We start from the raw sequence: 25,696 nt of genomic DNA, 5'->3' as shown, positions 1-25,696 counted from the left end.
AGAGCGTGCACGAGATGAGCTCAGACCAGCAAAGAGCCTCAAAGTGAAAATTAAAATTCCTTCCTGCTGAATGAAACCTGGTCTGATTCTGCTTCATCCTGCCAGCATCTTCTCCTTCAAGATGTATTTTTGTATATGATAGAAGAGAGCCAATAGAAAAGGAAACATTTCTAGTATGCTGTGTTTATGCAGCACGCTCGGGTTCTGGTTTGCAGCAATATCTGCTGCACACCCTGGCATGGCCTGGGACTGCTCTGAAGCCCCAGCCAGGGTCAGTGACAGCCAGGGAGAGCATCACTTCTGCCTGGGACAGGCTCCACAGAGCAGAGGTGACAAGGACAGAGCTCTGAGCTCTGCACCAGTCTCAGGTCTCCCTCCCACACAGGCTGAGACCAGGCTGAGCTTGTAGGCAGCAGGCACAGAGAAAATTCAAGGAACTGGTGGAGTCCTCATCCCTGGAAATGCTCAGAAAACATGTGGGTGTGGTGCTTAGGGATGTGGTTCAGTGCTGGAGCTGGGACAGTGGTGGGAACTCAATGGTCCTGGAGGGCTTTTCCAGCCTCAGCGATTCTGAGATCAGACCCAGGGAGCAGACTGGAGCACAGGCAGGTCCTGCTCAGCCCACCAAGGGGAGAGCACCTTCCCCTCTTGCACAAGACATGTCTGAGCCCTGAAGATGCAGAGAGAGGTGGGGAAGATGAAAACCAAGGCTCTCCCACCCACCCAGCCCCAGTGTTTCTCCAGGAAGGGCAGAGCAGGCACAGCCCTGCTCTCTGCCCATCCTTGCTGGGACACAGCCAGGGGACATGGGGACAGCAAAGCCCAAAGAGCATACTGGCACCTCTGAGCAAAGCCAGGCAGGCAGGCACATAGAGAAACCTGCTCCTGCACTCCCCAGTTCTTATCCAATTATGACATAATTCTTTCCTTCTCCTGAAGGATTAAAGCAACAAAGAGGGAGCACAAAGGGAGAGGTGGGAGGACTGCAGCAGCATGAGGGAGATGAGAAACCAGGGGCTCCTGCCTTTGATGTTTGGATGATCACATCATTGCAATTACTATGTCAAGGGCTCTGCAGTGTCACTGGTAAATAAATCATCCAGGAAAATGAAATGTGCAGGGATAGCATGCACCACTAGTTACAGCGGGTAAAAATCAGAACAGAGAAGTCAAAGCATTTCAAACAGAGGAAAAACTCCACAAAGCTAGGGAAACAAAGTAACATTTCACTTATGAATGAAGTTCATTACTTCATTCTTATTATTTCTAATAAGAAACAATTATTTCTTATTTTCTATAAGAAAATATGTATTATTTCGATATAATTATTTCAATTATAGAAAAAAATTATTTCTATAGCAAATATAAAATCTGTGTAGGTGCCTGTACAGGGAAGATAGAAACTTTAGATTCATCAACTGTTCTTTGGGAAATGAAACCATTATTTAATCATGTGTAGTCTTATTACAGACAGAGAGAGGATAAAGAACTCATTTGTCTTGAACAAGAGAGAATCTGGCACTTGATGTCTGTCCTGATATAGCATTAAAAACTATGCAATACACTAATTATTCTCCTTCATCACAAAAAACACCTGAGTTCTCTCTTCCCCTCCCCTGCTGTCACAGCGAGGTGATTTATGCCACACCACAGTAACACAGAATCTCACACCTCACTCTATTTCAGGAGTGATCCAAAGTAAAATTCCATCCCAAGCACTTGATGATCAGTTGATCTGAGTTCCCTGCTGTGGCTGATGCTCATTTCCCAGATGAGCAAACAGATCCATACAAAGATGTTTCCTCAAGATCACTGGAGCAGGCAGAGCTTCCCCCCACCCTGAGCCACAGCTCCTGAGAGAAACACCCCAAACCCCCTGAGCAAACGGAGCGCTGCAAACATCACTGGCAGCACCTGAGAAGGGATGGGATGGAGCAGGGGGCAAAGCCTGACAGGGACATTCAGCCATTCTTTCCTCTCATTCAGGCTCTCCAAGCTCAGCCAAGTCCAGTTCCTTCTGGGTTTGCCCTCAGCTGCCTCACCCTGCCCTCCATGCTCTCCCAGCCCAGAGGAGCAGCTCCAGAAATGCTTTCTAAATGCCTGGTTTGCAATTCAGAACATCCTTAAACTGTTCCACCAGCTCAGTATCTGCCTGTAATCCCCCTTGGATCTCAAGTGTTTATACAGTATTACTTGCAAGATTTAACTCAAAGATAATTAATTCAGTCCTGTGATTTTTGGCTTCATTTTGATTTTAGGGCACCAAAAGGAAACCTTTGCTTGAATCAAAGCACTTAGAAATCTGACAAACTGATTTACAGCCCTGAAGAGAACTTTTTTTTTTAAAATACAAATTGTTTCCACTTTTACCCATCCTCATTTTTGTTTAAACCCACCTACCAATGGTGGGAGCACAGATTCTATAATCACATGCCTAACTGCTGTATCATGTTTATTTTAATCAGAGCCCATCCCATTCCAGCTGCAAGTATTTAAAGCCCAGAGCTGGAGTGGGAGAGCAAATTAAAATGAGAAAAGCAGTAGAAGTGATGGCACCCCCCAACATAAGCAAGCACAGCCCATGGCTCTTCTCTGCAGCGCAGGGGATGCACAGCATAGGAGGGAAAGGCTGCTGACTTACACAGGGCAGGGCTGGATGGGATATTGAGGAGAAATCCTTTCCTGTGAAGGTGCTGAGGCCCTGGCACAGGTGCCCAGAGCAGCTGTGGCTGCCCCTGCATCCCTGGCAGTGCCCAAGGCCAGGCTGGACAGGGTTTGGAGCACCCTGGGACAGTGGGAGGTGTCCCTGTCCATTTGAACCAGATGCTCTTTAATGTCCCTTCCAACCCAAACCATTCTGTAACCACAAACCCACTATTTATTGGCTGAATTTGCGTGAACAACACACAACAGAAACAGTTCCCTTTCGTTTGAATTTGCCAGTTGAGCTTCTGATCATTCAAGCCATGCTTTGCTGTCTCCAGCAGCATCAGTGAAATGCTCCAAGGCAATCTTTACCTCTTTACCTGCTGCCAGGTTGAAGCACCTCTCACTGAGCCCCAACCTCCCTCAGTCCCCTGCTGCCCTTTCACATGAAACCTGACACTGAAATGACATCTAAAGGGTCTCAACCTGACACTCAAATGACTTCTAAAGGGTCTCAAACTGCCCTTCAGCAAGAGCCACCAGCTAACACCACTCCTTCCCCGCAAGGACTGTTTAAAATCGCTGCACCTCTCATTTCTCAGACTGATGCAGCAGCAGAGTTGTGAGTCTTCCCACCCACACGACCCCGTGTAACAGAATACTCCTAGAAAGTAATTTATCCTCAGAACAGAGTCAGGAAAAGCTTGCCTGACAGAAGCCTTATTGCTTTTAAACTCAACACCAGTTACATTTTCACAGCTATAAGACAACATGATTTCATCTGAGTAATAGATCACAGACTGCTTTACAAACAATCAGTGAATCCTCACAGATCAAGCTACAACAAGATAATGATCCATTCAAGTCTATAAGAGTAAAACATACCTGACACAGGCAAAGGGAAGGTGTTTCAGATTACTCCTGGAAGAAATGGGTGGGAAGTTACTCACAGATTTCTCCAGTTCTTTGCCAAAGATGTGACACAAACCAAGCCCCTGACTAATTTTACAGGGTGACCACACTGCACTGAGGCTGTGTCACACCAACTGAGAGCAGCTCAGCTTGAGGACCAGCACAGCAGACAAAGCATCCCAGCTGGAAAACACATTAAAAGCTCCAAAACCCTGCAAATGGCCTTGATCAGTTTTCCCCAATGGGACTACTTTTGCAGCAAAAAATAGATGCATTATTTATAGCAGAAAAGAAGGTGGCTGACTGCAGCTGAGGATGCCACTTTGGATTTAGCAGATAGCCTGATATGGTGCATTATGTAAACAACACCTACACACATGAGGCTCCTTCACCACAGTAAGAAGTTCTCCCTGTTTTTTGTAAGGAACAAAAGCTTCTCCCTTTTAATTTCAATGGAATCAGATTCTGAACTAAGTTTGATGGGTGACAGCCAACTTTGGTCCCCTCCATCTGAAGCTCTCCACACTTCCCTGTCTGGCCACTTTCCAGTCAGTGACCATGACTTGAATTTTTCACACTGTGGTGGCCAAAGTCCTCAATTTGCACTCCCACACTATTTACAGTCAAGGGACACAAATTCAGAGCACACACTGTGAGAAGGGGCTGCCTGAAGTAGGGCTTTGTTGAATAGTTTAAAAAACTGGGCACTTTAACCTCTCTAGGACTTGACACAGAGTTCAAGCTGTTTATCTGCCATTAGCAGGCACCAAGCCTTGGCTGCTGTCCTGCCTATCCTGGTATTTTTAACACATTCTTTGTTGGGTGACAAAAAGCAATTCCCCCATCCCCAGAGATGCCTGACCTGATGCTGCTGCACTTCCAACATCACAGCTCAAAGTCTCTACAAAGCTTGTAAACTAAAAGTTCAGGAAAAAGGACATTAAAAGAAATGAAAGAAAAATTTAAAGAAATGAAAAGAAATTTAAATGTAGCTTTAATTTCTTGCTTTTAACTGCATGCCACAATTAGGGTAACACAAATAGAATTGCAGTACAATGCTCCTGTAGGCAGTCTTTGGGAAGGGAATGCTCTGAGCTCAATCTCCATTTTCTGTACCGAGTGGGACAGAAATCAAACCAGGTACTGTGCACAGCCAGATAACTGCAGTCAGGCTCAATACTTCCTCCCAAATGTTTTAAATGCTTGCCCCAGTGAGAAATATGGCATATGAATTCAACACAGTGCTTCTCCTATTCCTCTGCCAGAGGAAGAAAACCCAGAGAAGAGCTCGCTCCCTGTATTGCTTTTATGCATCACTGTCAGCAATTGCATGGTGAGACAAAGTCCTTTCAAAAGGGAAAAAATCCAAATGTCTATTTTGGGAAATTCTCATCCATCACACAGCATTAGCGATACTCAAGGGACTCTGGCTTTATGTGATTTAACATGGAGATTTGCACCCCACCCCACCTCCTTATTTTAGAGTCTTTGGTGGCATTATGCTCTGAGGTTCAGTAGCTCCAAGTGGGGCTTCTATTTAAAACCACCTTTACTGCAGGAAATTTTGTTACATGACCTTTTTTTAAAAATATGTTTTTGGGGAAAAAAGGTATCAGATGACTTGCTGACTTAGGAGACATGCAGATTCAAAGAGCAAAAAGTCCCAATCCTGCTGGTTCGACTCAGAAAAAGGCAGCCTCTTAAAGTTTAGAAATACAGAACATCAAATTGTAGAGATGAAAGAATAAATGAAAATATTAAAAATTCACATCTACTGGCAAAGGAGCAGAAGGAAAAAGACAAGCTTGACACATGGTAGCAAAAAGTGGGAAATTCTTCCTTTTAGCTTAAGTGGGTAGCATTAAAATACACACACACACATAATTACTCAGATTTTCCCCTGGGAACCCCAAATTTATGCCTGGTCTGTACCAGAGGACAACACAGCTGTGACAGAGAACAGACCTGTAATTACATCTCTGTTGTGCCATCAACAAGCCCAGCACTCTCAAACACACCGCCAGGGACAGGGATCCCCGCAGACACAGCTGAAAGCTCATGTACCTCCTATTGCAGCCTCACCTTCCCACGCAGTTCATTCTGGGCTTGGTTATTAGATGCCCACAAGCACCTATTAAATAGAAGGAGAAATCCTGGCAGAGCAAATCCCAGCCCTGCTGTCAGACAGTTCCAATAACCCAGGAACAAAGAGCAAGGCTGCGCTCGCTCCCTGCACTCATCTGAGGCATGCAGGGATCAGGAGCAGGGATCCTGCAGGAAATGGCACTTCCTGAGCTGTTGTCATCTTATAGCAAAAGTTCCATACCTTTCCAGTGACTTCTCATGGACAGCTCCTCACAGCACTGACTCCTTCACAGCACAGCCAACAAACTCCAACTCCCTTCTCACCCAGCTAACCCACTCTTTTGTAGCACCCTTGTTATTGGACACAGCTGTGCCCTGTTAAGGGCAGGGCTGTTCCTAATCTTTGGTGATTGGCACAGCTGCAGCTCCTCAGGTGTGAGATTACCTTCTGCACTATTTTCTTGCATTCTATCCCCCCACACTGACCCATATAGGGATCCAGGAGCAGGGATCCTGTAGGAAATGGCACTTGCTGAGCTGTTGTCATCTAACTGCAAAATTCCCATACCTTCTTGGTGATTTCTCACGGTCAACTCCTCACAGCACTGACTCCTTCTTCACAGCACAATCAACAAACTCCAGCTCTCTCCTCACCCAGCCGACCCACTCTTTTGTAGCACCCTTGTTACTGGACACAGCTGTGGCCTGTTAAGGGCAGGGCTGTTCCTAATCTTTGGTGATTGGCACAGCTGCAACTCCTCAGGTGTGAGATTACCTTCTGCACTATCTTCATTTTCTTACATTCTGTCCCTCTACACTGAGCCATGCAGAGATCCAGGAGCAGGGATCCTGCAGGAAATGGCCCTTGATGGGATCCAGGAGCAGGGATCCTGTTGGAAATGGCACTTGCTGGCCTTGGTGGCACACTGTCACTTCAGTGGCACTTGTTCCCCACTGTGTACAAAGCATGGGGCTGCTGTTGTGGTGGGAGGTGCAGCACCCATGGCAGTGTCTATTCAACAAGGGAAGTTTAAGGGATAGCCCAGGCAAACCAGTTCTCCTGAGGTCTCTTTGGAAAGGAAAACAAAAATCCACCCCTTTGGAATCAGAGGCAGGAAAGCAGCACTGCCATAGGGAGCTGGAGGAGCAGGGCCAGCAGCAGGTGAATGTCACAAACTGCCCAGAGCAGGGGGATTCCCACTGTCCCCAGGGGCTCTGTGGGAGCAGGAGTGGCCAACACCTAGTGCCTGGCAAGTTGCTCATCCACCTGGGCCAGGCACTCACCCCCAGGGAAAAGGGACTGTCCTGAAATGTTAATCCCCAGGGCAGAGCGCCACAGACATCACAAGACACCACAAAAACAAGAAATACAATTTGTATTTTCCACAGCACCATCATATTCCTAATTTCTTGCCACAGTGACCTACCTGTGCAGGCAAAGATCCCCCCACTACCAACAAATCAGAGCAGTAATGAGCTTTCTGTCCCAAAACCCAAATCTAGCCATTCAACAAACACCCAGCTGCAACATTTCTCTGCTGCTTCTATTCCTTACCCTATCCTAAACGAAGGAAAAGACTATGAAATGCTTTTCTGGATATGCCCTGCAATATGCACTGACACTGCTCCTGGGCCAAGATGTCACTGCTGTTCATATCCACTGACATTGGCAGCACATGTGCCACAAACATCCTCATAAAACAAAACCCTTTTGGGAAAACCAGTGCTTGCTGCTCCTGCCTGCCAGCAGAATATATCTTACATACCCCTGCTGGTTCCCAGTGCACGGCTATAAAGTTTCACATCCTGTAAATACACAGCTAGACATGAAAATATCAACTCACTTTGTGTGTCTTCTCACTCCTCCCTTTACAGCCAGAGCCAGCACCATGGTAATTCAAACACCCTGACTTGGGATTCCTTCCTGGCAAGTGCCCACATTAAATTTAAATAAAGCTGGCTTGGCCTGAGGCCAGCCTACAGAAGGTGGGTTTTCCTTTGTCTCAGAAATGTAGGAAGCAAAACAGCCATAAAGAGAGGCAGAGACCACATCATGATGAGGATGAGGAGGCTGCAGGGGGAGAAGGGAGAAGGATTAATCTGAAAATACCTTGTGACAGTTTCCAAAACAGAGAGCCTTAAACAAGGAGGGGAAAGTTGGCTTGAGAGCAAAGATTGTGTGCAGCAAGTGAAATAAATGGGAAGATTTCCAGAGAGTGGATCACTGCAGAGCAGCAGAGCCATTAAGGAATCTGTATCCCCAGAGCTGCACTCGCCATGCCCAGCAGCACCAGGATAATGTGGCTGTAACTCAGACAAGCATCAGCAAACAGCATTTTCCTCTCCCTGTATAATTTAGCAAAGGCACAGACGCTGCTCTGTCATATTTCTCCTCCCCCAAAGCAGCAGCATTGCTTCTTCTGGGCTTATTTTGATTCTGGTTTCGATTTTTTTTCTTTAAGAGAGATCTCTGGATGAAGCAACCTTTTTATTCAAATAGCAGCCCAGGTTCATTGGTTCAGAGCAACCCTGAAAGCCAGATAGCTCCAAAGAGTGTCAGATTTCAGAGACAGCTGGAATGAGAACACGTTGGCACACATCCCTGCACAACAGCATCGATGTGCCTGGAAAGCCTTGGGAATTAATAAACCATTGAACACTACCAGGAATTTAGTGGTCAGCTTTCAGAAATGCAGGGACATGAGAAGATGACAGGCTCCCTACACACAAGGCTGTGCCACCAGCACAACCACCTGCAGAAGGAGCTGAATTTATGGGGATTCCAGGAGAGCAGCTGTGCAGTTATCCCTGCACACCCATGTGAACTGGGCACCTTCACCTGGGACACAGCAACAGCAGAAAGGAGAAATTGCTTTTAAAGTGAGGCAGTGAGAGATATTGTTAGAAAGTTCAGGTTTAATCCTGGCTCAGGGCCTACATTTACACCCCTTTTTGGAAGGGGAGGACTGAGATCAGTGGGTCTGCAGCTACAGAGCAGCACTGGGCAAGTACCTGCCTGTCAGCTCCCCACAGCCACGGGGATTCCTCCTCCTCCTCCTCCATCTCCTCTGCTATTTGCATTCATTTCATGCAGCACCAATTCACCCAAACCCCCTGCTTTACCATGCTCTGCTCTGGGAGCTGCACCCATCCCAAGGCCACCTTCTCCCAGGCCAGGTAAGAGCTGCCAGCACCTCAGGAGCAGCAGGCCAAGGCTTGCCTGCCAGCTCAGAGCCATGGAGGAGGCCGTGCGCCCAAAATCCTGGAAACACCTCTGGGTTAGCTCCCATCTAATCCTCAGCAAGCAGGAGAGCTGCAGAAAGAGTGAGCTCAGGGGCAGCACTGCCTGACAGTGCCCGTGTGGGCAGCCCAGGCTTTCACGCAGACACAGAAACAGGTTTTTACCCAGAAACACCCTTCAGAACAAGGGGCAGAAGTTGTGTGCACTGCAGGGCTCTGCATGCATCCCACACACAGCCAGCTTGATGGTAGCACTTTCTCTTCTTTACATGGATCTTGAACATCCACCTTTCTGCCCAGCTGTTGTTTTAAACCAGACCCTCCCTGCTCACAACATAAAACTCTAATAACCTGCACAGCAAAAACGAGAAGGTACCCAAGGCTGTTTTCCAGAAGTGGAGCCTCAAACCCTTCCATAGACAGGCAGCTGTTTTCTGGGCAGACATCCCAAATGAGCTCTCATACATAGAGCTCCCCTTCCCTCCTGTGCATGCACCAATTTCATCCTTCTTGTGTGCACAGACAGGAATCCAAGAGCAAGATAAGAATGCCCTGGCAGGGATATTGCCTGCTTTAGTTATTCTATAGCTCTGTGAGCCAACTTGGGCTTTGTTTGCTAAGCAATGACAGAGTATTCAAATTATGCTGATTAAAACCATTCAGTCAAGACATCATGCCTTTAGAAATACTGTTTGGTTTATGTTACAGCTATTTTTTTTTCTCCCTCCCTGAATTCAGCAATTCAGATTGTTCCTCCAGCAAGCCAAACACACAGATGATTAAATTCTTGCACCTCTAAAGAATAAAGACATGAGAATATTTGGCCTTTTCCAGAGCAAGGTCTGAATAAACTGGAGTTTTACCAGGACTCAAAGCCACTTGGATACTTTGGACACAAGCCAGTTTCTAACCAAGATGAGAAAAAATTTCTTGGGAAAAACAATCCCAACACACAGAGAACTTTTGAAAACCAGCTCATGAAGGAGCTGGTGCTGCCAGGAGATGGGTATTAATCAACCCAATTTATTCAGATAATTTCTACAGGCTTCACTCGAGAGTTTACATTTTGTATAAAGCTTTCATCACCTTCACAGGGGCAAAGCTGAAAGGGCATTTAACACAAGAATTTCATGGTAGTGAACAGCAGCACAGGGGCACTAAATCACAAACATCACAAAGCTGTTAACCCTCCCAGGCAATTGCACTCAGTTAAAGGTGCTCGTTACTCTCATTCAAACAACCCCTGTGGTTTTATTGTCTGGGAAGAGCAGTACCTTGCTTTGGGACAGCAATTCCTTGGGAAGGCGTTTCTCTGCCTGGCTCTGTCCCACAGGTAAAGCCACCCAGATCCTTCTCAGCACGGGATCTTTGTTTTTCCACACTTGCCCTCCAGCCACCCCACTCCTGTTCCCAGCGAGCTGCTGGATTATATGCATTAATACACACCATAAATGCCCTGGTGGCAGTGTGCTCATCCCTCTGAGCAGCAGCTGAGGGGACACATCCATCTACAGCCCTGGAGCAGGGACTGAAGCACAGCACAGCCCTGGCTGAGGGAAAGCCCCATTTGGGTTCTCCAGCACCAGCAGAACCATCTGTCAAGGCTTTATCTTGGGAACAAAGTCAATTTAGTCCCAAACTATGGAATTATCCACTGCTTTATAATAGCTTCCCATTTTCTATCACTCAGCTAGCTGTTAATAAGGGATGTCCAGCAATCCAGGACACAAGTAATTTAAAATATTTATAATATTTATAATGGAGTACCTGGCCTGGGACCTGTACAACCATGACAGGCACATCCTGCCTGCACCAGAGCCTCTGACCAGCTTGGAGGGTGTCGCAGACATCTTTTTATGAAAATCCTTTCCTTAGGATTTTTTTCCTATTGAGAAGCTGCGAGGCCTCAGGAACAAAATGTAAACAATGGTTATCTGCTGCTGTGGGATGCAACAGGCGCATCTGGGATTGGTCTCATGTGGTTGTTTGTAATTAATGGCCAATCACAGTCAGCTGGCTCGGACAGAGTCTGGGACAGCTGCCTCTATTATTCATTCTATTCTATCCTTAGCTTAACTACCCTTCTGAGAAACTTTTTCTTCTATTCTTTTAGTATGGTTTTAATGTAATATATATAATAAAATAATAAACGAAGCCTTCTGAAATATGGAGACAAATCCTCAACTCTTCCCTCTCCAAAGACCCCTGTGAAAACCATCACAGAGGGGATTCCTGGAGACAGCAGGAGAACAGCCCAACAGGAGCAGGGCAAAGAGCTTCTGGAAATGTTTTGACAACAGCTGAGACGCACCACACTCTTGTTTTACCTTTAACAAGTTTTTCTGAGTCAGCTCCATCCCTTCAGCCCGGAGCAATCCTCACAGCTTTTTTTCCTTAAACACAGCATTCCCTATAGGCTGGAGCTAATTTATGGCAATTCATTAGACTGTTCTAACTCGGGCAACAACAATTCATGCAGTAACTTTCTCAAATGAATTCCTCTCAAAAACACCACCCCACCCTGGCAAAAAGTTAATTAAGGATCCTTTTACCTGCTCTCTGAAGATCACAGGGCAGATGCTGTCAGACAGGTTTGCTTTCTGTTATTACCAATTTCAGCAGCAATTCACCTCTCCTAATCCCATTCTGAGTATCAGGCACTCACACAGACATTAAAATTAAATAAAGAGGATTACTGTAACCACCCAGGTAGCAGCATGGGTTGGGACAGAGCTTGCAAGGCACAACAATGTGTGAGGATGAGTTGCCGTCCCTAAAATCTGGGGGATGTGCTGTTCCTCTGAAGCCCTCCTGGACTTCCAAATATTTGCTTGAGGTTTCCCTTAAATGCAGAGTTTCCTGGAGGAATGGTGAGCATGCAGAGCACATTCCTCTGCTAAGTGTCTTCTTCAAAATTGGGGTAAATACCAGCAGCGCATTCCTGCCCAGCTCATACAAACAGTTTGGATTCTCATGTCTGCAAGCACAGCTATGGCCTTGCTGCTGGTTTCCACCAAAAGCAAAGACACAACTGATTTTGTGCTCTGTTAATCAATAGCATTAATCTCCCCCAGTGAACACATTTATCCCAGTAAATGGTTGCTCTAAACTGTATTATTTAGACAAAAGGGGAGTTGTAGCCATGCCAGAAGGTTCTTACAGGTAAAAAAAGTGTCCTGCATGAAAAAAAGCAATGGTTTGTGGTAATGAAGCCATTGCTAATGTTATATTAGTGTCACATTAGTCCTGAGAATCTACTGGAGAGTGCCAAATTTGAATTTAATTAAAATTTTCTTCCTGTCTTTCCCCATCCTCCCTTTGGACATGGGTGTCACAGCTGCAGAGAAATTGCTGGCTTGAAATAATTGCCCAGTGAAAAGGCAAATGCAAAACTTTCAAAACCTTTTGTCCTTGAGAAGGGCACAAAGCAATTCCAAATCCCTTGGAATCTTTCCTTCCAAGGGTAAGGTGCTATGCCTTACCCAACATCCTGCTTCAGCACAAAAAACAAACCAAAAAAACCAGTTTTGAGCAAAAGAAAGCTAAGTGACACATGGACACTGTTACAAATACAAATATATTTCTTACAGCCCAAGACAGTCATTAGGACAGAGATGCTAATGTTGAGGAACTGCATTAAAATTACAAAAAAATCCCCCCTTGGATCCTGTCAGTGTGGCCGGGCCAAGATTAATCTGCCTCAAAGCCTCTGCTCTGCCCTGCTGGTTTTTCAAGGCAAAACCATGTTTCCTTCAGGCCATCCTGGGGCCTGGCAGGGATTTTTATCTATGAATTCCCCAGCACAGCATCCCCAAAGCTGGCTTGGAACTCTTCCTCATCTCTCAGTGCTATCACTCCTCCTCATCCTCTACCAAGGAGCTCTCCTGCCTGCAGCTTTGCCCCATCCAACTTCTGTCATGGGTTTTCTGCACTGCCCTCTGCAAATCCCCCCTTTCTTTGATCTTCACTGCAGCCCCAGCCTGTGCTGTAAAGAGCCCCTCAACTCAGAACTGCAGCCCTTAAATTCATTTACTGAGTTACTACACAAGCTACAAGAACCTGCTCTCATAAGAGACCACAAAACCAAGGGAACGTTTCAAGCAGATCTTTTCAACTCCTCAAAAAGGTTTTTAACTTTCCATGGTTTTGCTCCTGATGCACAAATATCTTCCATATTCCATGCAGATATAACTTCTGAATTTAAAGTCACAAGCCTTGGGGGACCACATCTCACATTCCACAATCCAAGGTAAGGTTTGCAAACTTGCAGAATTTCTCAGAATAAAAAATAGAACATCCCAGAATTAAGATGAGCTCATTCCAAAGGCCTTCCCTTCTTTTTCTGGGGAGTAGATGATGCTAAAGCAATACGATAACCAGCATCAGGACTGACCCTGAGAGCTCCAGCACCCAGAAAAAACTCAGCAAGAGCCAGGGATGTCAGAGACTGAATGGGACATGAAAAATCTCCCCAGCCTGAGGTGATGGACACTGCTGCTGAAAGCAAACCTTCCACCTGTTCTAGCCCCAGAGGAAGAAAACAGACTACACACAGGTGTTATCATTCATCTACTACAAACTTCCTCATCAGACACCACCCTCCTCCTCCTCCTCCCAAACCTTTCATTCTTCTCCAAAAGCATTATCAGCTACTTTGGGCAGAGCAGTGCCTGGAGTGTTATCAGACATCTTTGTCTCTACAACAGGAATTTCCACTCCTGGCTGCTCTGGGAGGTGCAGCAGCCCTGAACCCCCTCCCCAGGCTTGGGAGAGGCGCTGTGGTTGGATGGCCCCAGGGCACAGGACTGGGAACTGCTGGGTGGGACTGGAGCTGGAGCTGATGCCAGGCTGAGACCCCCCTGCCCTCCATCCAGAGCTCTCACACAGCACAAACCTGCAGCACAAACCCTGCAGGAGCACAAACCTGGCACCTCCTGAGGCTCAGCACTGCTTTCACATGATGCCCAGAGTGGGGATTTTACCCCAACAACTTTTGCAGAGGGAGGTGACAGGCACGAGTGATAAACAGCCAGGAAAATCCATTTTAACCACAGAATGATCTTGGCATCCTGGTGAAGCAGAACCAACAGCCCTTTAGTATCAAATACAGCACAAGCACACGTGGGTGTAAAATACACCTTGTGTCCTGCTGTCCTGTAGGATGCTCAGAGGAAACAAATATCACATTTTCCCCTTATTCTCTCCAGTTAATTGTGTAAAATAATCTACTTGACTACTTCTTTCAGTAGGGGGAACAGGCTGCTGCAGGAACAGCCCCCCAGCACAGGCAGTGGCACCCCCAGCAGATGCTGTGTTGGACCCACCAGGGGTTCTAAATGGAGTTCACACCCTGGGCTCCATCTCCTCCTCCCGATTTCCATACTAATCCTGTGAGAAAGGAACCAGGATCTGCATTTTTGCAAATACTTTACTGGCCATTTCCTTTTGACTTCTGGCAATTCTGTACAGCCCCACTCTGCAGCCTGAGGATACAAACCCATGTGGGTAAAGGGGAGCTCATACCTAAAATTTGGGCCAGATTCCAGTGCTCTGCAGCTGGGCAGGTGTGGGGACAGCACAGCTGGGTCAGGCTGTAGTTTCTGACCTTCCTCCCACCTCCCTGCTGTCCACTGAGGGCACTTACCTGCTCCAGCACTGAGTAAAGTGTGCCCACTGTTGTTTAGGATTAGCTGCTACAACACACCTGGCTAGCCAACACACCTCAGTTAATCAGGGACTCCAAGCATCCAAGGTTTAAAAGGCTGGACTGCAGCTGTAGAAATTACTGACACATTCAAAAAAAAAAAAAAAAAAAAAAAAAAAAGAAAATAAAATTAAATGCAACTTCTGGCACCTGAAAGCAGAGGTTTGAGCCTGCAACCTTCAAAAGGCACATCTCTGGAAGACTCATCATATACTCATCATGCAGTTGTGTTGGAAAACTCTCAGGAGTCCAGTCCCAGGCTGCAGCCTCCCACCCTGGGCAGCCCCATCTCTCCCTGCAGCTCCCCCAGCTGAGGGAACAGAGCACATCTCCCAGGCTCATCCTCCTGTTTCTGCACAAGTAAGGGCAAGGAATGACACATCTTTCTTTCTGATACAAAGAGCCATAAAGCAAACACCTCTCTTCTCCCCAAGCCTGCAGCAGGACTGCATCCACTCAGCACAGCAATGGCCAGACTGGAATCTCAGGTTATCCTTCACTCACCTGGACTCCCTGGGTGATTCCTAAGGGTGCAGAGCCAGGCACTTCATTCCCTGCAGCATTTCCACCCTGCTGCTCCCCACTGAACCCTGCCTGCTTTGCTCCCTCCTCTGCCTGCTCTCCCCAGCTCAGTCCCACCCATGGCTCTTCTCACTCCATTGGCTTTTGTTGTGTTCTTTCTTTTTTACTTTTTTTCTCCTTCCACCACAATTTATTTTAGGAGGCCAAGACTAGAGAGCACCACCAGCATGCAAAAACAAAACCAAACAAGCAGAGCTGTGCAGAGGAAGTGGCAGACACACAGTCTGGCACACAGCACAGCCTGCCACGCTCTGCTCCAACAGCAGAGCTGGAGACAACAACTGCTACAGCAAGCTGCAGTCTGACTCCTGGTGCCACTGCCATCCCACACAGCCCTGCTGGAGAGGACAGCAAAGATGACACACTCAAATCTATCGGAATAAACATTGTGTCTCAGCTGCTGCACAGCCCAGGCTCCATTCGAGTACCACGGAGGAGTTTGGAGCAGGCAAAGGGATTCCTCGGGCAGGGAGAAGAGGTGTAGCTTGCCCCAACAGGCATGTGATGCTCTGACAGGGTGTAACTACTGAAAGACAAGACGTTAATGCACTGCTAACAGAACTTTCTGTCATTAAGCATCAAAGCTGCTCGCACTGGGTTAAAAAAAAAAGAGGTTCAGGCTGAGAATGAGGAGGTTAAAATTAGTCTAAACACCAGCTCCCCTGTGTTTAAAGTGGAAAGAACCAAGTCAGCAGCCAAGTTAACTCCAGACAGCAAGAAACCTTCAAAGTACTCCAAGACAGAGTTAAAGATGGATTTATGCACACACAGCAAAGACCCTTGTCCTCCCTTCCAAACTCACCACATGGCTCTGACCCACATCCTCCCTTGACTAGGGGTGGACAATCAAGAAATCTCCATCCCTAAGGAACACTCCTAGTGCATCCAAAACCAACACTGCTGAGTGTGGTACTAAAGCAGGGGTCACTAAAACCCTTAAAGGTGAGCAAGGGTTGCACAGGAGAAGCAAGGGCTTGTCTCATCCCAGTAACCCCCAGCATGCCCACCCTGTTCTCCTCCCTCCCTGCACTGTCAGGCTGCCTTGATAAAGCCCATGGTGTCCTCTCCTTCCCCAGTGACAATCAGGGACCATTCTAAGGGGTAAACACACCAGAGTCAAGGCTAGTTCAGTTTATCAGGTTCATGCATTACCTACAGCAACAGCTGGCCAAGTTTCCTGGTGTCTCCTGAATGCCCCAAACTAACACAACATAATTACACCTCAACTTCATTTCACCCTCTGATTCATGGAAACCCATCATTAGGTGACTCCCCTCTCATTTCCAGCAGATACTCACAGTGATTTTCTTGCGAGTGCAATGAAGGCAAAAGCACAGCAAAGGAGTTCTGCTGCTGCCAAGAGAGGCAGGCTCACGGTCAGCACTGGGAAATACTGACAGATAAGCACATAACTCTGTGCCAGATAATGCATCAGCCTCCAGGCTGCCAAGCACACACCTCCTTGGAGCTTCCCACTTCTGCCTCCCATCTAAGAAAATCAGGTGGGGCTGGAGAAGGGTTTAGGAAAGGTTACTTCTCCAAACTTTCTCTTCTGCACAACAGTACAGACCATTAAATCAGAAAAAGATGCAACTGATTTTCAAGATGTTTGAGACAGCAGCAAAATCAGAAGAAATTCTGTTGCCTTGGTTTAAAAAAAAAATTTTTTGGAAGTGAGGAGGATGAACCAAGTCCAGGCATTCAGAATCTGCATTAGCTACACAATACACACACATCCCTCCAACCCACCAACAAGGATGCTCACAATCAATGCCAGTTGTGTTTCAGCTGCTAAAACGTTAGATTCTGTGAGCTCTCTGCTAAGCTTTTTTGACAGTGGAGGAGAAACAAGCAATTTGAAACACTTGGTCTATTTTACCATAAAATTGAGGAATATGGTCCCCATTAGAAGGATTCCTACTGCAGCACATCCCTGTTCCCACGCTTCTCAGTTCTGCTCCATGTGCAGCTATCCTGTGTGGTGTAGTCATGTTACTGAGAAAGTTTATTAAGATTTTGGTCATTTAAAATTTGCTTTTAGCCAGGCCCTGCTGTCAGGCAGCATTCCTGCAAGCAAAGACACTTCCTTGGTATTATACACAAGAGGGAACTGTGTCTGGGGAGTTAAATATGCTTAAATTGCTGGATCTGCAATCCAGAGAGGTTTGCAGTTTGTTTTCTAAACGAGGAGCAGAAGTCTAAACTAAGACAGAGTAGGGATAAAGTGTGAGAAGAAAGCAAGAAGCTCTCTCCATGCACTAGAGACAGCCTGGAGATCCTCCTAAGCTCCAGACACACATTTTTCCATCATTATCACCTTCAGAAACAAACACCACGATAGAGCATGTCAGTGTTTAATCTTAAACATGCACACCCCTACTTTTTTTCTCCCCCTCTTTTGAGATATAGGACATTTTACCTTCACAAGAACTGCTTTCTTGCCTGGTTGGACTCAGCCCCTTGCACAACAGCTACCAGATGTGTACATCTGCTTTCCATAACATCCAAGCAGGACTGTGAAGATGGATGCAGGACCTGTGTTCCCATAACCTACACATTCAGCACTGCAATGCCTCCAGGGAATTCTGTCGCACAAAACCCCTCAGTGTGCTGTGGTCTCAGCCCAAGGCTGCATTTCAGATGGCAGCCTCCTTCTGTGCCATGCCCAGTCCATAATAATGACTCTGCCTGGCTGTTGTATTTGCAGGGAAATGCCTCAATGAAGGCAGGAATGATGTACCTGATTCCATGTTCTTCAGAAGGCTAATTTATTATTTTATAATACTATATTATGTTACAGAATATTATATTAAACTGTACTAAAGAATACAGAAAAGATACTTATTGAATGCTAAAAAGATAATAATGAAAACTCATTACTTTTTTCAGTCTTGACACAGCTTGGCCCCAATTGGCCAATGAGTCAAAACAACTCACACCAGAACACAATGAAACAATCACCCGTGGGTAAACAATCTCTAAACACAATCCAAAGGAGCAAAACACAGGAGAAGCAAATGAAATAAGAATTGCTTTCCTTTTCTCTGAGGCTTCTCAGGAAGAAAATCCTGAGCAGAGATTTTTTCAGAGAATGTGAATGCTACACCTAGCTGCTCTCCTCTCCTTTCCTCCTGTTTGTCTAGACCCTTCTCCATCCTTCCAACCTGAGTTTTCCTCCTGTTCTAAAGCATCCTCCCTCTATATCATCCTTACATTAAACCCAAGCACAGAGTGCAATGAGCATGACCAGGCAAAATTATTCCACAGGTTCTGACTGCAAAGCAACAACCTCTGCTCTTGTGTTCTGTGTGTTGGGTTCTCAGGGCCAAGGCAGGCTGACTACAGTGAAAACACTCCCCCATAATATCCACTGATTATTTTTATTACTTTCAGGCTGCTTTCTAAACTAGACAAAGTGGTCTCTGTCCCCAAATACTTCTAATGCTTCTCGGGCTGGCTGGGAAAGAAGGGAAAGGATGTCCAACTTCTGCTGATCTGTTTAACATACTAGTTGAAAATAATTGAATATTCCAGGCATCTGTTCCCTAATCTTATCCTTCACTTCAAAGAGAGAAAAAATCAGCCAGATCATTTATTCATAAAGCTGGAACACCTGGCAAATGGTATTTCAGTAAAACTGCAATTTCATATCTCTAAAAGCACATTAAATATAGTATTCCAGTGAGGTACTTCCTTAAAACTCCCGGCCAAATTCTGGCTTTAAGATTCTTATTCACTTCATGAGGGTGAAGATTTTGTCAATTTTGCATCTTTTGTTGCTTGATTCTCCATAGGAATTTTCAGGACTGAAAGCCTTGAAAGCAATCTTTCTTGGGAAGTTCTTTGCAGACAGAAACATTCTATGAGATCTTTTATTTTGACACCACACAGCAATAATAACCAAGACCATGCAGAAAAATGTGTCTGTGTAGGTGTTTTGTTTCTGCTCTCAAGTACACTGGGTTTGTTTCCAATGCAACACAAGGTAAATGGATTTGTGTCTAAACCATCTCTCCCCTACACTGGGATCTGAAAAAAAATAAAGGATTAATTGTATGAAAGAGATTTATATACAGGGAGATTAACAAGCCTATGGAACTCTCTTTCAAAGGAACTAAAGATAGCTCAGGCATTAGCATGAGAAAAACTGTAGGGCTACATTTCTTACATATATTAATGGGTTTTACATGCCCATCTCCCACTGGGAAGGCACAGCCACACAGCAGAGCCTGCCCAGGCTGTGACCACTGGCACTGATCACTGCTGATCAATAACTGCAGTAATTGATCACCTGCAGCCTCCAAAGCCAACAAGCAGCAGCTGAAATTATTATTTTGGTTCAATAACTCCACCACACCACCTCAACACATACCTAAAGGGTCTGAAAAAGTTCAATTTCAAACTTGAGGGGTGTAGCAGTGATCAATCCTGTCCTGGAGGAGGAATAAAGGGCCTGGCTGGTTCAGGCCTTCATACATTTGAGTTCTGGGGCATCTTGGCAAACACTCTGGGACAATAGTTTTTATAATAACTTGTTAAACTGACAGATAACCCCAGTAGAACTGTATTTTCTTCTACCCCTTCAGCATCCCCCTTCTTCTGCATTGAAGTTTTGACAACTGCAGAAAATCTGAAGCTCTTGTCAGCTCTACATACAGCTGACCTACTGAGAGTTTAGGCTCTAAGCAAAGAGGCCATCGCATGAAAGAATTTCCTTTCCTGACACTGCCCTGTAAATAGTCTACACAGAAAACAAAGCACCAAAATTACAGCTTGCATGTATTCAATGTGCACTCTATGTTTTTCAAAAATTACTAGAATTCTGAAGGAATTGTGGTTTAAATGTTTGTTGTGTTGCCTTAAATAGCCAAAGAAAACAAAAATCCCTCTTTTCTCTAACCTATATCATTTAAGCACAGAACTGTTAACCACTGCTGAAAGCACTGATGCATTATGACTTGGGGCAAGAGGAAAGCTTAATGCTTTGAAATGGCTGCAACCAAACAATGGCAGCTTTGCCCCTGGGCTTTCAACATTACATTGGAGGCAAATTGCTCAGCCTGTTTAAAAAATAAGATATGCACCTCCAAACTGGCCAAGGAATTGTTCCTACAACCAAGCACTCTCACACTACTGGTGACATACACAAGATAAGGATGTAAAGGATGTCCAGTGACCTATTTCCTGCCCTGACTCTTGACTGAGTCATTCTCAGCAAACAGTTTTAAGTATTGCCCAATCTTGCAGCATATGGCATGAGCTGGTCTATCTGAAGCCTGATTACAAATGTCAAGGTGCCAAGCCCAAGCCTCCCATCAGGGATCCTCCTTGTGATGATATGGTGGTCTAAAAACCTTGATCTTCCTTTATCTCCCTTGCAGTGGGGTGTGCTCTGCAGCTGTTCTCAGCTGCTCAGAAACCCTTAAATCAAAATACAGCTGCTTTATGAAAGCTGTTGTCTGCAGGCAACTCTTCACAGTCACTCTGCAATCAGTTTCCATGTTAAGCACTAAAACTGTTCCACTGTGATAATCCAGTTTGAAATAAACACAACAGGAGTCAAAACACAGTATCAGCCCCTTAGAGAATCTGCTATTTTGTTCTTTATGTTTTGGTATATAATCCAAGGGGAAAGGTCTGAAATGTGATTTAACCACATGGTACTCACAGCAAACAAACTCAAGAAGAGCTGTAACTGCTGTTGTCACACAACAAAACACACAATGCCTTTCCTTTTCCTTGGAAGGGGTGGACAAAGCTGGCTCCTGTCCTGGTGTGCCACCCAGCCCAGACCTCAGACAGAGCCTGGTGCTGCTCCTGAGCTGGACCTGTCCCTGGAACCAGCACAGAGCAGAAGGACTCTGGGCAGCACCAGCATTGTCCAGGAGCCAAGGGAGCAGGAAGGATCTCAGCCCCTCTCACCATGGAACTGGACTGGCTCCAACCACTAACTCAAATATATTCCAAATAGGAATGAAAATCTACACAGAAGAGCCCAGAATTTAGTGGCCTGAGCAGGATCTCATTGTTAAGTCAGATGAATAAGTCAACATTCCCTTCAGCTTTGTTCCTCTGGATATTCCAGCCAGGCCAGGCTTATAGAAAGTGGTGCCACCCTCTTGGGGATGCCACCTGACAACCTCAGCACCCAGAAATCATTTAACACAAATCATAGCTCCAGAAATCATTTAACACAAATCACAGCTCCTCTTCTAGTGGTTTTCCCAGGCTGGCCTGTGCAACACCACATCTAAATAGAAGTATTCTCTGACCCCTGGATTGAGCAGCTCTGCACTACAGCCAGGGCACTCTGCTGTGCCAGGCTCAGTGATCACCAAGCCCATGGTGCCCAGTCCCAGAAGGCAGAGGAGTGCAGGCTGCTAATTCAGAGCTACCTTCTGTGCCCAAAAATCACACATCAGCCCACTCTGGGGAGTACAACCAAGGTTTCCAAACAGCCACGACTCTCCCCTCCCTTTTTGCTACTCTTCATATTCCTGTAACTGCTGTAACACAGCATCCTGGGAGGGGGAAAAAAGCAAACAAAAGACATTATAGCCAATTTGTATGGAAAATCAATTAAGTCCAGACATCTCATTAACCTTCTAACCTGCTTATCCCCCAGCTTTAATTTACACTACTGCTTGCAAATGGATTTGACACATAGGCCCACCACTTCCCTGGGAAGGTGCAACAGGCACGAACAGAGCTCTTGGATCCCAGAATACTCCATTTATCCAGGTCCTTCCCTCCCTCCTCCCTGCCATTCACTCAATGCTAAAAAGCATTGGAGGAAGAAAATAGGATACAGAAAATATGCAAGAGCCCTTTCAGAATCATGCGAGCCCTGTAGTGGGCCTCCTTTTTTACCTTCTGTTGCTTTAATTACCAGAAACTACGAGCAGAATTGCCTGAACCAAGAATGCCCAGCCACGGCCACATCAGCAGAGTCCCACAGGGGTGGCAAAGCCACTCACAGGAGTCTCCTCACACCACACTTCCACACTGTCACAAGACTGAGCCAGGTAATACACATTAAAAACCAGTCATATGTGGAGTTCTGGTTTTTTTTATGTTATAGCACAAAGTCTAGGAAAGAGCACCAATTTCTGTAGCTGAGGTGCATTTACAGCCTTCACTCTGGGGATCTCTACAGCAATTTCATCTCACTGCCCAGAAAACACCCAGCTCCAGAGAGCGCAACCCCAGCATTCCCACAGGAGGAAAGCACAGGAAAATGGTCACCTGCATCTTAGACCTCAGTAATTCATTCACTCCTCTCGTGTTTTCATGATTATGGAATTCCAGGGCTTGTTAACACACTGAAAGGTTTCTGTACAATCTCTTTGGACTATGACATGCATATTTCTAATGGGCTGAGGAGCAAATTTCCAAGGCTTTCTACATGTTCAGTACAGCAGAATCAAACTAAAAGGATCAAGTTCTGATGTGGCTGCACCCATGCAAGTCCAAGGGAATCAGCAAGATCAATCTCCCTGTAAAACAGCCCAATCCTTGAAATCCATGCTGTGGCAGCAAAGATAAATCTTTCCAAGGCAAGCACTGGTAACTTCTGTAAATAAGCTCTTCAAAAGGAGGAAAAGGGGCAGCTCCAAGAAAGTAATTTTTAAAAAGCAGAGAACACAAGGGAAAATACATACATTTTTCTAAACATATGTTCCTGCCTCTGTATGAGGCAGGCATAACTAAAGCACTGCAGTCCTCCCCAACTCTCCAGCCAGTGCCCCCGAGGCTGCTCAAAGATTTCCCAAGTTATAGCCAAGTAAAAATTGATTAAAGCCTTGACTGCCTCACTGCAGCTATTGGGAATCCAGCAAAAGTTACAAGAATGAGCTCAGCTGCTCTTTGCTTCCCATTAGGCAAAACTCTAAATAAAGGCAGTGCTTAAAGAACACAATCCCCTAAAGGAAAAATCAACAGCCCCCCTGGTAGCAGCTGTGCTCTGCCCTGCTCCAGCAGAGACACAAACACTTTCCTATGGATCTGTGCCTGAAAACCAGCAGAGCACACAAGGTGAGGGCTGGACCCTGTTGGATATGCTGTTCTAACAAGCTCCTAACCTGCTCTCTCCCTGCATCTCACCCTCTGGCACTCTCAAACTTGTTTCCGAGAGCCATGTTCAACATTAACAGTTCAACAGTTCAGCATTAACTGTTCAACATTAACAGTTTTTCAGCTGCATTCAGCAGGGCTGTGCTCATTTAGCCAAGGACCCACCCAGTCCCACCTATACAAAAAAAGCAGCAGCGAGGTCAAAGGTAAAGTATTACCTTATTCTATATCATAGCAATGGTAGGTTAGAAAGCCCAGTCTGAAAGCACACAGTGCTCAGTGTAATTGAAACTGATATCAAGTGCCAGGCAGCCAGAAATCTCATCCTTGTTATGCAGCAAGTCCGAAGTGAAGTTAATTTCAATTTAGTTCAAACTCGTGGAATGCAAGTCAAATTTAAACACTCAAGAGGGGAAAAAAAAAAAAAAAAAAAAAAAGGAGAGTTTTCTCAAAATAGGTAGATCTGGACTTAAAAATGCCGTAGGGGAGAGGGAAGATGCCTGTCAGGGTATCAGGTCTGCAGAGAGCCCGCGGGCGGAAGAAGGAGGCGAGAGGAAACACACGGAGAACAATACTGGGAAAGGGGCTATTCTGGGCAAGAGGGAGAACGCGAGGCCAAGCCGGGCAGGGAAACAAGTGTAACAAAGGCAGAGGAAAGGCTTCCACCCCCCCAGGCAGGGATTCCTGTCCGACTGCCCGCCCGCATCCCTGGCGGACCCTGTGCTGAGCCCAGCGTTGCTCCACTCCTTTGCCCAGAGCAGTGAAGGGGCAGAGATGCCCAGACCGCTGTGTCTGCGCTGCCCGGCACAGTGAGAGAGGCTGGGGATGCTCTCAGGTCGGTACTGATCATCGCCCCAGCGAGAGCAGCTCCCCGGGCGATTCTCAGCCCATCACAGCATCCCATGGGGAATTCCACCCTCCCCGAGAGACTCCGGTTTGGCTTTCCCTGGTGGTGCCAAGCTCCTGCAGATCCCCAACTTGAACCGGGCGGTCCGCACGGGGATGCGGAGACCCTGAGACATCGCTCCCCACGCATCCATCCCCCGCCGGACCCGCACCCCGCTCGCAGAACAATGGTATGGAACATAGGTATTTGCTGCACCGCCCTCCCCGGCCTTACCTTGGCGGGGGCTCCTCGCTGCGGGCAGCCCGGGCGGGGGCAGCCGGCCGAGCCCAGCCCGGCCCCGCCGCTCCCCGCGCATCCACACCCGGCGGGGCCGGGCTGGGCAGGGCTCAGCGCCGGCCCCGCTGCACCCCGGGCAGGGCAGGGCAGGGGCAGCTCCGCCCCGGGCAGGGCAGCGCTCCCCGCCCGCCCGGTGTCCCTGTGTCCCCCGCTCTCAGCCCTCCCCGCAGCGCAGGGACACAGCAACTCAGAGCATCCCGGTCCTCAACTTCAGCAGCAGCCCGCACGGGGAGGGATGGATGGATGGACGGATGGATGAACGGACGGAGCAGCCCCGCTGGCCGCAAACACGAGTGGTCAGCAGCGGCAGTTCCCTGGGAAAGCTCCCCCCGAGCCGCCGTGGATCCTCCCCTGCCTTTGTTGTGCTCCCAGCCGCAAGCCACAATACCGACACAAGCCGTGTGTCATGTCCTCCCGAGGTGATGGATGGTGATTTCTCCAGGGCAGTGCTAAAAGGGTTGGATCTGCCCAAACGCGGCTACCTCTGCTCGTAAGGAGCCTTTGTCATCCTCGCGAACAATGAGATGAGTTCAGGAATACCCATGCTGGTATGTTACAGACGGGCTCCTAATTACCATATGGAAATGAGCTGCCTAAAGTAATGAATCGCAGCCTGGCTATTGTTTGGGGGGTGTCGGATCGGCTGGAGGTGCTGGCAAGCGCTGCTATAAACCAGGCTCGCCGTTTGCAATAAACAGCAGCACAGCGAGTTCTGTGTGTGCCACAAAACAAATCACTGCAGCTAAAACAGCACTTGTGTAGCAAAGAAATTCACTCTAACATTTTGCAATGAATGAGTATTCTACTGTTCTTGGAGAAATCACACAAGTCTTTGTTCATTCATTTGACCAAAATTAAGAGGCTTACAATAGCCTCCTATGAAAACGAGAATTTTTTTCCATGGCAATTGAATTATATCAAATAATGGTTATTAGCCCCAGAAACACAGGGTCTTCCTATTTATCACATCTACAGACTGCAGTGCCAGACTACCTGGTGCTTTTCTGAAAGCAGAGCAATAAACACAGCTTGACTCTCGAATGTATTTTGCATTCATCTCCATCTCCACGCACAGCATTCCCTGGCTGTGTCTCACCCATGCCATTTTCCAGCAATGATCTCTCCGTGCTCTGCTGCTACTCACTGCATCAATCATGGTAATGATGCTCATTCTCCTGCCTCTCCTCCCTCATCACTGTTTGCACCCCAACGCTTGGGCTTTGCTGCCATCTGACTTTTCCGGGCTTTTCCTTCCCTTAAGCTCCTCTGGG

General features: G+C 46.7%; 1 protein-coding gene across 3 annotated transcripts in view; it reads right to left on the bottom strand.

The window, feature by feature from the left end:
- FRMD4B (FERM domain containing 4B) overlaps positions 1 to 24,931 on the bottom strand; it is a 125,693-nt gene extending 100,762 nt beyond the window's left edge. Inside the window, exon 1 of one of the 3 annotated variants that reach the window (XM_074550385.1) lies at positions 24,908 to 24,931. The gene's annotated coding sequence lies outside the window, so the exon portion shown is untranslated. Of the gene's footprint in view, positions 1 to 24,362; positions 24,780 to 24,813; positions 24,834 to 24,907 lie in introns of those variants that run through there. The other 2 variants (XM_074550386.1, XM_074550383.1) reach the window with 2 other exon arrangements.
- Positions 24,932 to 25,696: the final 765 nt, after the last annotated feature.

This window comes from Zonotrichia albicollis, chromosome 12 (genome assembly GCF_047830755.1).
Source record: "Zonotrichia albicollis isolate bZonAlb1 chromosome 12, bZonAlb1.hap1, whole genome shotgun sequence".
NCBI classification, from domain to species: Eukaryota; Metazoa; Chordata; class Aves; order Passeriformes; family Passerellidae; genus Zonotrichia; species Zonotrichia albicollis.
The sequence above is the reverse complement of the archived record's forward strand: the minus strand, read 5'-3'. Positions and strand labels throughout refer to the sequence as shown.